Genomic DNA, 10134 nt, shown 5'->3' on the forward strand with positions numbered 1-10134 from the left:
ATTCTGAGTCTGCTTTTGTTGCAGTTTTGCAGGTTTTTATTTTTGTGTCTTGTTTTTGTTCTGAACACAAATTATGTCATGTGTTCTGAGTTATCCAATATAGAGGTCTGATTTCTCTATGTCGATGAATGGATAGTTTAAGTATTTGTTTCTGTTGGCGTGTTTCCTCTTATGCTCTAGAAGAGGATGTTGTGTTAATCTGTGTCTTACCATAGTTCTCAGTTTGAGGGGGGGTTTTAGTATCTTCTTCCTCATGTGCATCATGGCGTCAGTTTTTCTCCTTCTATGTGAAATTGGTGTATGTGGTGTTATGTTTTCTGTGCTATAGTGAGTTCTCCTTCAAGAAGCCTTTCTCATATTACGGCTAAAAAGGGGGAGAAATGGTTATGTTATGTTATCCCTGGAGAGCATCTTTTAAGGGGGAGAAACTATGTGTTATCCGTGGGATCCTTAAAAGAGAGAGAAAACATTGGAAGGTGGGATTGCCATAAAGAAGTCCTGGTATGATGTCTCGACATCATAGACGATGACTGAAGACTGTCTCATTCAAATATTGAAGATCATAAACAGTGACTATCTGAAGACTTCCAAATTGTTGTTTCTATACTTAAATATTAAAGACCATTGTATTTGTTTAGATTCTGTAATATAAAGGTTGTATAAATTAGTTTTAGCCACAACAAGCCAAAGGGGGAGATTGTTATTTCTCTATAATTTGAATTGGCATTATGTTTGGTAAAACTAATTTAGTAGCAATTAGTTAAATAGGATATATAACTTGTAAGAGAAAGTAGGTGGAAGTTATATTTCACAAAGAAATATGTTGAGTTGATTTGTTTCAACATCTGGACAACATGTCGAAGAAGATGTCCTATGCAAGCCATTCGACATCGCGCCTGAATCAGAACTGTTGATTGAATATAACTCAACAACTAACACCAATGCAGAATATTACTAACCAATATTATGCAATCGTAGGTGGCGCATGAAAGATCTGGAAGAATCAATTCAAAATATGTTTGAATGAAGACTTTCTAATTTTGGAGTTTTGTTAGGAAGATTTGATTGAAGACCTATTTTGTAGGAGAATCTTTTTGAGATTTGTTACAACATATTAGTTGTAATTAGAATCCCAATTCCAGTTGAGTAATAGTTTATAAATAGAAGCATTGTAACCTAGAAAACCAAGCCAACCACCATGTAAATGGTAAGGGTTGTGTTGGTCATGATCCACCCGGTTTGTGGATGGTCATCATGTTCTCACTCAAAAGCTTGTAGGTAATGAGTTGAGTTGTGTTCTTGGAGGAAGCTCTTAAGCAACTCCAAGATGGTGTTCTTAGTGTAGAGTCAAGAATGAGTATGGAGGGAAATACGGCTTCTTGCCCGGCCTAGGAGTGTGTCTCCTCATCATGGAAGTGTGTCTTCTACTTTTCAGGTGTTTGAAGTGTTGTTGGAAATAAGGTCGTCGATGCAGTGGCTGAGGTGTTATGTAACACCCCAATTATACCCACGGTAATTAAATGAAAATCAGAGTTATAAATTTTATCAAACAATTGGGATGTCACACTTCACATAAATTCATACATCGTAAAACAATCTGCTCATTTTTCTTCCATAGATATATAACACTTATATTCGAATAAACCAAGGTAAACTTCAATAAATATTAAACTTCATATTTTAATACACAACAGAAAATATTTGTATTCATGTTATCAAAACATTTTACATCCAAGCATAACAATCAAACGTTCATTCCTTCCCGAGTGTTACATATCAAAGCACGACACCCAACTCGAACTCACGGCGACTAATTTTCACTCACAACTATGCATGTTACCAGTATAAAGGCAACGGCAAAACAAATATAGGGTGAGATATCTAACCATATAAATAAAGTTATGATAAACAATACATTAGAGTTAGAGATCATAAAATTCATCACGTCGAGGTATAATAGTTACACTTCAATTCACATTGTTATTCCAACCAAAATAACACATGTCACAATACTATACATGAATTCACAATTCGAGTCACGGAAAATCACATAAGTTCATAAATCAAGTCACTGCACATCATAATTAAATCACACTTATTCAATGTAAAATGCGACACTAACAATGCATAAGCATATGGTACCCAGGGCTTCCGCCCCCATCGCCAATTGCGAGTTAATAGAGGCAACAAAATAGGCATAAGCCTTCGTCACTGTTTGCCAATCCAGGCCATCACAAAAATGCAATCATATGCGACTCGATGAATGCAACATCACAAATATATTCACTACAAAATCGTCACGAGGCATACGCCTATATCATAAATATTACCAATAATTAGAGGTAATTCCATCGTCACTTTATTTCCTGTACTTTGCAAATATTCACAAAATAGTCACTGGTCACAGGCCTACAACTTTGCGTCAACACGTCACAACAATTCCACAACAACATAAATCAATACAATCATTTCACGGCAATTCATAAAATTAGCAGCATCACAATATCAAAATACATCACCACATATAAGTCATTGACAACAAATCGACACAATTAATTTAGCGGCAATTCACATATTTTCAACAAGTGTTCGACACAACAATCCCATCAAAACAATCGACCCGCGTTCCGTGATTAGTCGGACAATTCTTGTTCTAAACCGGTTAATTAATTATCGGTTAAACGTACGATTAATCCTACGCTTGATTATTACTCCTATTAAGCCTCTTGTTAAAGTATCACCAAACCTTTTATCGAATTATATGTTAATGTGTTGATTTATGTGATTGGCATTTATGTTTGGTTAAACTATAGTAGCAGCAATATGTAATAGGATGTATAGAACTTGAAAATATAAACATGTACAAAACAGGTACAACAACAAGATGTTTTATGGAATGTTAAGACATGTTCTGTGACAATACGTCTTATGAGATGTCATATGCAGAAACTCATGACATCGCGCCTGCTAAGCTGAAAGATGAAGATTACAGATGTAATTAACAGATGCAGAATATTATATGGAATATTATACAATCATATGTGGCGCAGTTTTAAAGGTCAAGAGAATCAAGTCAGAATATTGAAGATTATGTAGTTTCTAATTATAGAGACAATTTAGGAAACTTATTATTTAAAGACCTTTCTTTTAATAGAAGTTTTTTGCTAATTTGTAAAAAGAATAAAGCTGTGATTGAAGGCCCAAGTCCAGTTGGGAATAGGTTATAAATAGGAAGCTTTGTAACCTAGTTTGTGTCATACCCAAAAATTTTCCCATCTCATTTCATCTTCAAGGGTTCAAGGTTCAAGGGTTTATTCAAGCAACATTCTCCTAATCGAGGGCCTCCTAAATTAGGGTTTGCACTTTATCAAAAGAGTTTGAATATTTAAGGCCTCAAATTGATCTCAAGGTGTCTCATATGTCTCAAAGCATCTCCATGTCAAAAGTCAAGCTTCAATTCCAAGGATTGCTCACTCAATGGCTCAGATGACCCATAGTCGACTAGTTTGACCTAAAAGTCAACTATAGTCAAAATATAGTCAAGCTTCAAGACTTTTGGTCAACATCAAGTATTTAAGGTTATATCCATTGTTTTATCAAAGGTTGATCATGATCCATTAATAAAAACTCAGAAATGAACAAAGTCAAAAGGTTCAAATTAGGGTTTTTATAGGAGAAAGTCAACTAAACTTTGACTGGTCATAACTCTCACATGGTTTGTCAGAAATTGTCCACTCAAAGCCTATTTTGAAGGAAATGGGATTCTCTAAAACTTTGCCTCTCACATGCCAAGGCCAGAAATGCTTCATTCAGGAGATATGGTCCAAAAGATTATAGGTCCTTTTCAAAGGTAAACCAAAAGCAGTTTTTTGTCAAAGGCCATATCATCAAGATAAAATCTCCAAATGAAAAATACGTTCGAAAGTGGCTTGTAGAGGACATCTTGAGGTTTCCAAAAAGTCCTAGAACTCTTCCATATCTTAAAAATTGAGGGAGATATGCTTTGTCAAAGTCGGCCAATTTTGGATGAAAAATGTGAAGCAAGAGTGGTTCAAAATGGATATTTTTGCAAATGGGCCTATCTTGTTATGATCCAAACTTGATTATAAGGTTACTAAGAAGCTCCAAACTCAGTCCCACGATTATTTGACTTTTATTATATTTTTAGTGAATTTTTATTCATTTAAAATGCTATTAAAATCAAATCCAATTAATAAAACACTACAATCTTGAGTCAAATTCGCAGCAAGAAAGGATTGGAGAGATATGAAGGATATTTGAACCAAATTTGGAAAGTTTCTATATCACTTCCAAATCAAATTCCAATCATGCAATTTATGAAGATTGGATGAAAATATGTTGATCTAATACACTCCTTATAAGTATCCAAACGTATTCAGATGCAAGGGGGAGGTTTTTCTGGTCTCCAAAACCCTAACCGAATTCATAAATTTCCAAGGAAAAATCAAATTTGTTTTCAAGGATAGGGATCAATTCCTGGCATTTTGAGGATTCAAGTACACTCCTGAAGCATCATAGATCATTCCTCAATACTTATGCAGGCCTGAAGCTCCATGAAGCTCCTCCATTAAGCCACGGTTCAAGCATGGTTATTTTAATTTCGTTTTCGTTCATTCATGCGTTGTAAATATAATTTGATGGTATATTCGTGTTCATCTTGAAGTTTAGAAATGTTCTGGATAATTTAATTTTGTTTTAAGCACAGGTACCGTGATATGCCATAGCTAGGGTTCATGAGTGTCAATTTAGGGCTACACGGATAAAAGCCAAATTGACGGAAATTGATGATGTTTTCGTGCTTAGGGGGTTGATTACGTTTTGTATGGGTTATTATTTGGTATTGTTTGGCAGTAATTCGTAGGTTTGATTGAAGCATGGGTATGGCAACGGAAAAAAACCGTAGCTAAATGTATTCCCTTTTTGCAGAAACTAGCGAAGAAGACGAGGGAGATGGGCGTGAAAATTCTGTTTTCAAAGTTTAGGTCATTTTGTTTTATATATTACGCATATGGTGTGTAAACTGGACAGCAAACGCGCATAGTTGAGTTGGTAAGGGCCTTGGGTGAATATAGGGGCGTGGGTTCGATCCCCACCCCCAGCGTTATTATTGTCTTTATGAATTATATGCTTCTTGATCCGGTGCGTAGCTGCAGCAAGAGACTATGGTGCAACCTCAGCTCACCGCCGTCAGATTCCCACCAACATCAAATCCAACGCCTTAGAGCTTGCACTTACACCATGGACCTCTCAAACGCGCCACACAGGATTCTTCACCAGGTTCCTTTTAAATATTTTTTTATCTATTTTATTTTTATAAACTCCCTTTTCTTTCAATTGTTCAAATTAGTTCTTGTATATAATTTTAATTAGGTAATTATGGTTTAAAAATTGACTAATTTAATTTGATTAATTTTAATTAGGTTTTATTAGGAAAATCAGGATAATTTAATTTAGGGTTAATTGATAGGTTAAATATTTAGGAATTAAATTAGGGTTAGGGCTATAATTAGTTAGAGTTATTTTCCCGATTATTTCGATTATTCGATTTAATTAGTTTAGCCAACTTTAATGGTAAAGATCACAAAAAACCCTAGAAAGATTATCAAAGTATTAGGGTTTGCCCAATCCCACTGGCCGTTTGGCCAAAATATTAGGATTTTATTTATTATTTGTTTCGACCGAATTAGTCGGTCGCGATGGTTAATAATCAATTAATGTAATTAATTAAATCCAATAATAAAATACATCTATTTTGCTAAATGGTTTTAACCAAATCTATTGGTTACGATGATTAGCATACTCAATTCGTTATCATGTAATAATCAAATCTATTGATTATGAGAGATAACGATAAAATTAATAATTTAAATTATTTAAAACACACTCATTTGCTATTCGTGATAATCGAATCTATCGATCAGAATGGTTAGCAATCCTTCATTCAATTCGTTAACTATGGTGATCAAACCAATTGATCATCGCAACTAACGGTAACATATTAAACCAGGGTTGTACGCCACTTAAAACACTTAAAACTCATCTCTTCAATACTACGAATTTCAAAACTACGATAAAGTAATTCAAAATACCTTGCAAACCACAAATTTCAAAACTACGATAAGGTAATTCAAAATGCCTTCATTTCCTCCAAGGCGTACAACCCTGCTCCGAACTATGTTGACTCTGATTCTCCCTAAGGAGATACGTAGGCACTTGGCAACAAGGCGAGTCCCCTTCCCCGAAATCTCACTGTTCCCCTGTTCATTTCCTTAGCTATTAAACCTTAACTTTTAGCCATAAACCTCCGCCTCTAAATTCAAAACCTTAGGAATGGGTTGAGGGTTCCTAACACCTTCCCTCGACCTGAATATAATATCTTACCCCGATCTCTTAACTGCGTAGGGTTTCCTATTCGCCTTGGTAGAATAGGTGACGACTCTAAAACCTTTTAATTTTTAGGGCAGGTTGCTACAGTTTGTTAAGCAAGTCGAGTATTGAAAAGATGTAAACATTAGGGTTTGTTAAGGTAGATCACCCGAACTGTGGGATGGCTACCATGTTCTTCTCTAAACCTGTAGGGAAGAGAAGTATTGTTTTCACTCTAAACCTGTAGGTAAGAGTTGAGAGATATGTGTCTCTTGATCGAAGCTGATAAGCAAGATCAAGGTGGCTTTGAAGTGTGACTTCACTCTGTTCTTATTGTCGTCTGTTTGTTATCACCGGTCGTGGTTGAAAGGGATTTGAGGGGGGCCTCATATCTAGGTGAGTCTTAGATAGAAATCTAACTTGGGTAGTGATTAAGTGAGAAGTTGTAAACGGGGGAGTTTAGCTTTGAATTTTTACTATCATAGTGGATTTATCCTTGGCTTGGTAGCCCCCAGAGTAGGTTGGTTGAACCTACTTGGGTTAACAATTCTTTGTGTTATCTATTTTCTGCACTGGTTTATTGATCTGGTATAAGATGTTATAAAATCGGTTATGACATCAGGGAATTATTTCAAAGCATGTGTTTCATACCCTAAATTTTTCCCAAGATGTTTTTACTCACCTGACTTGCAATTGCTCAAGACAATGCAAGTTCACTCTCTCCTAAGCACAAGATCCAAATTAGGGTTTCTTATTTAATCAAGGAATTTGAACTTCTGATACCTCAAGTGGATTCCATGGTCTCTCATACGATTCAAAGCATCCTCATGCCAAGTTTCAAGCCCTGATTCAAAAGATTGCTCACTCAATGGCCCAAACGATCAATAATCGACTAGTTGACCTAAAAGTCAAAATATGGTCAAACCACAGTCAAAACATCTGATTTTTGGTCAACATCCTTATTTTGAAGTAGCATTAATCATTTGATCAAGGATTGATCATGATTCATCAAGAAAAGCTCCAAAATCATCAAAAACCTAAGTTTCTAAATTAGGGTTTTTAAGGAGAAAGTCAACCCAACTTTGACCAGCCATAACATTCACATGGAACATCAGAAATTTCCCATCCAAAGCTAAATTTGAAGGAAATTGAATTATCTACAATTTTGTCTCTCACAAGCCAAGGCCAAAAATGCTTCATTTGAGAGATATGGTCAAAGAGATTATAGGTCCTCCAAAAAGTCAACAAAAACACCTTTTGGGTCAAAGTTCATAACTTGCAAATGGAAAACTCAATTGAGATGAAACCAGAAGGGTAATTTAGAGGACACTCTAAGCTTTCTAAAATGATCAAGAACACCTTCATAGGGTTAAAATTGAGAGAGAAACGCATCGTTGAAGTTGAGCAATTTTTAGAAAATGCATAAAGCCAATATGGAGCAATTTTGGATTTCTTTTCAAATGGGCCTTAATATTTAAGCCGTCCACGAAATTTCAAACCTATAAGGAGCCCATTAGTCATATAAATTTTATTTCATGATTTTATATTATTTATATTTGATTTTTATCCATTTAAATTCAAATTAAATCATATAAAATCACATTTAAATGAGATAATTTTTATGATTTATGCTTAGTCAATCCAAACATCATCCAAAGGCCAAGATTGAATAAAATTATGCATAGAATTGAATGAGATGCAAATATAGAAAGATTTCATGTAAAATCTTTTTCAATTTCCACGTCATCAAATCATTCAATCTCTTGCCAAGTCTTAACCCTAATTCTACTCTTCTATATAAGGACAACACATTCAGATCACAAGGGGACCCTAAGACGAAAACCCTAGTCCCCAAGAGGTATTCCAAACGTGCAAAAACTCAAAAAAGGTGTGAACATTCGTATTGCTAGTTGCAGCCTAATTCAAAGTCAAACAGCCCTTCCAAGCATACCTCTAGGTAATATAGAACGATAGTGGATCATGGTTAAAGCCCCATAACATGTACCACGATCATACCATGTTCATGTTTTTTATGCATATGAAATTTTCATTTGTCATAATTTAGTGTTTTTTAATCGAATCTAATGGCATATTTGAGTTACTTGGTTGATTTAGAGAAGTTCTGGACGGTCGGAACAAAGCCATGACGCGCAAGACAAACTCCACCATTACTAGGGCACAAACGAAGTTGTGCTTCATTTTCATACTTATAGGGACTTTCAACCAAAACGGGGGCCATATTCTTGATCAGAGACCTATTTTAATGTGATCTGGGTTGTTTGCATATTTGTTTGATTCGAGTTTTGCAGGTTTCAAATATGCAGAATTATTCAAAGGTTTAGTCGCAGCTAATTCCGCAGCAAAAGGCGAAAAAAAATCTGCAGCTACGCATCAAGAAAGAGATGAACAGTGACCAACACGCGTGGCCTCACTCCGTTCGCCAGTCAATGCGCTCTGATTTTCTCTCCCTGCGTGGCTCTCAGTCATTCGTCCGTCAACGCACCTGTGGCCCCACTGTTTGACTTCTGTTGAAATTCAAAAAATAGGAAAGCGTGATGGATTATGTTTCATTGACGCAGTTCCCATATCAAACAAACGCAGCAGCACAACTAGCAAGAGCGTGTAATTGCTAACCATTGGGGACCAGGTTCGATTCTCAGCGTCCCCCGTCTTTTTAACTTATTTGTTTGCATGATTATGTTCCAGATCCCACGCATCCCCATCAATGCGCGCTACGACGCACCATCTATGCCAGCCGTCAGATTCAACTCCATGCCAAATCCAACGCACCTGATGCAGCGACGTACCATGTACCATCAGGAGTTTGCTACACCAAACTAAACGCCCATGCCATGTTTCTTTTTTTCTTTCTTCAGTTTTTATTATTTATCTAATTTGTTTTTTTCTTCTTCTTTTTTATTTTATTTTTCAAATCAAATTCACCACTTAAATATTAAAATTAGGGTCATTAGATTAATTTTATTATTTAATTAGGTTAGATAAATATATGATTAATATTTAATTTTAGGATAATTAGATAGTTAATTTAATTTAATTTAGACTTAAAATTAAATAATTAATTTAGTTTTTTTAGTTTTTTTTATAAAATCAATTTAATTTTTTAATTTAGGTTTAATTAATAATAAAAAATTTAGGTTTAGCTAATTTTAATTAAACCAGGGTTTTCAGGTCAATAATTCAATTTTAATCCTTAATCTGATTTTAAGAGTTCATCACTTACCTTTGCCCTCAATCCTAAAAAAATCATCTTGGTAGGTGTTGTCCGTCAACTAGGATTTTACCCTTATGTTTTTTTAGCCATTAACTTTTAAAGCTTAGGTTTGCCTTTTGTAATTAAACATTAAATTTCTTCAAACGCGCATTCTCTTCTCATCCGATACTCCATTGATTGTCGAATGCTCTCTATTTAATTTTTCCCTCTTATTCATTATATTTATTTAATTTTGCCTTTATTTAAAATTCTGCATTCATTTTAATTTTGCCTTTTCATTTTACTCATCTGTTTATTTACTTATTTATTTAAATTATCTGTCTTTATTTAATTTTTGCTTTTATTTAATTTCTGCCCTTTAAATATTAGAAGGTGTATAGGTTGTCTATTCAATTTTGATGTAATAGTAATTAGGGCCTTTTATTTTCTGCCTTTTAAATTCCGCTTTTTTTTTTCTGCATTAACAGGTGTTTATTGTAATAGCGTAGATTTTAAACTGTTTATCATAACTGTTG

The sequence above is a fragment of the Vicia villosa genome, unplaced genomic scaffold (assembly GCF_029867415.1).
Source record: "Vicia villosa cultivar HV-30 ecotype Madison, WI unplaced genomic scaffold, Vvil1.0 ctg.003332F_1_1, whole genome shotgun sequence".
Lineage (NCBI taxonomy): Eukaryota > Viridiplantae > Streptophyta > Magnoliopsida > Fabales > Fabaceae > Vicia > Vicia villosa.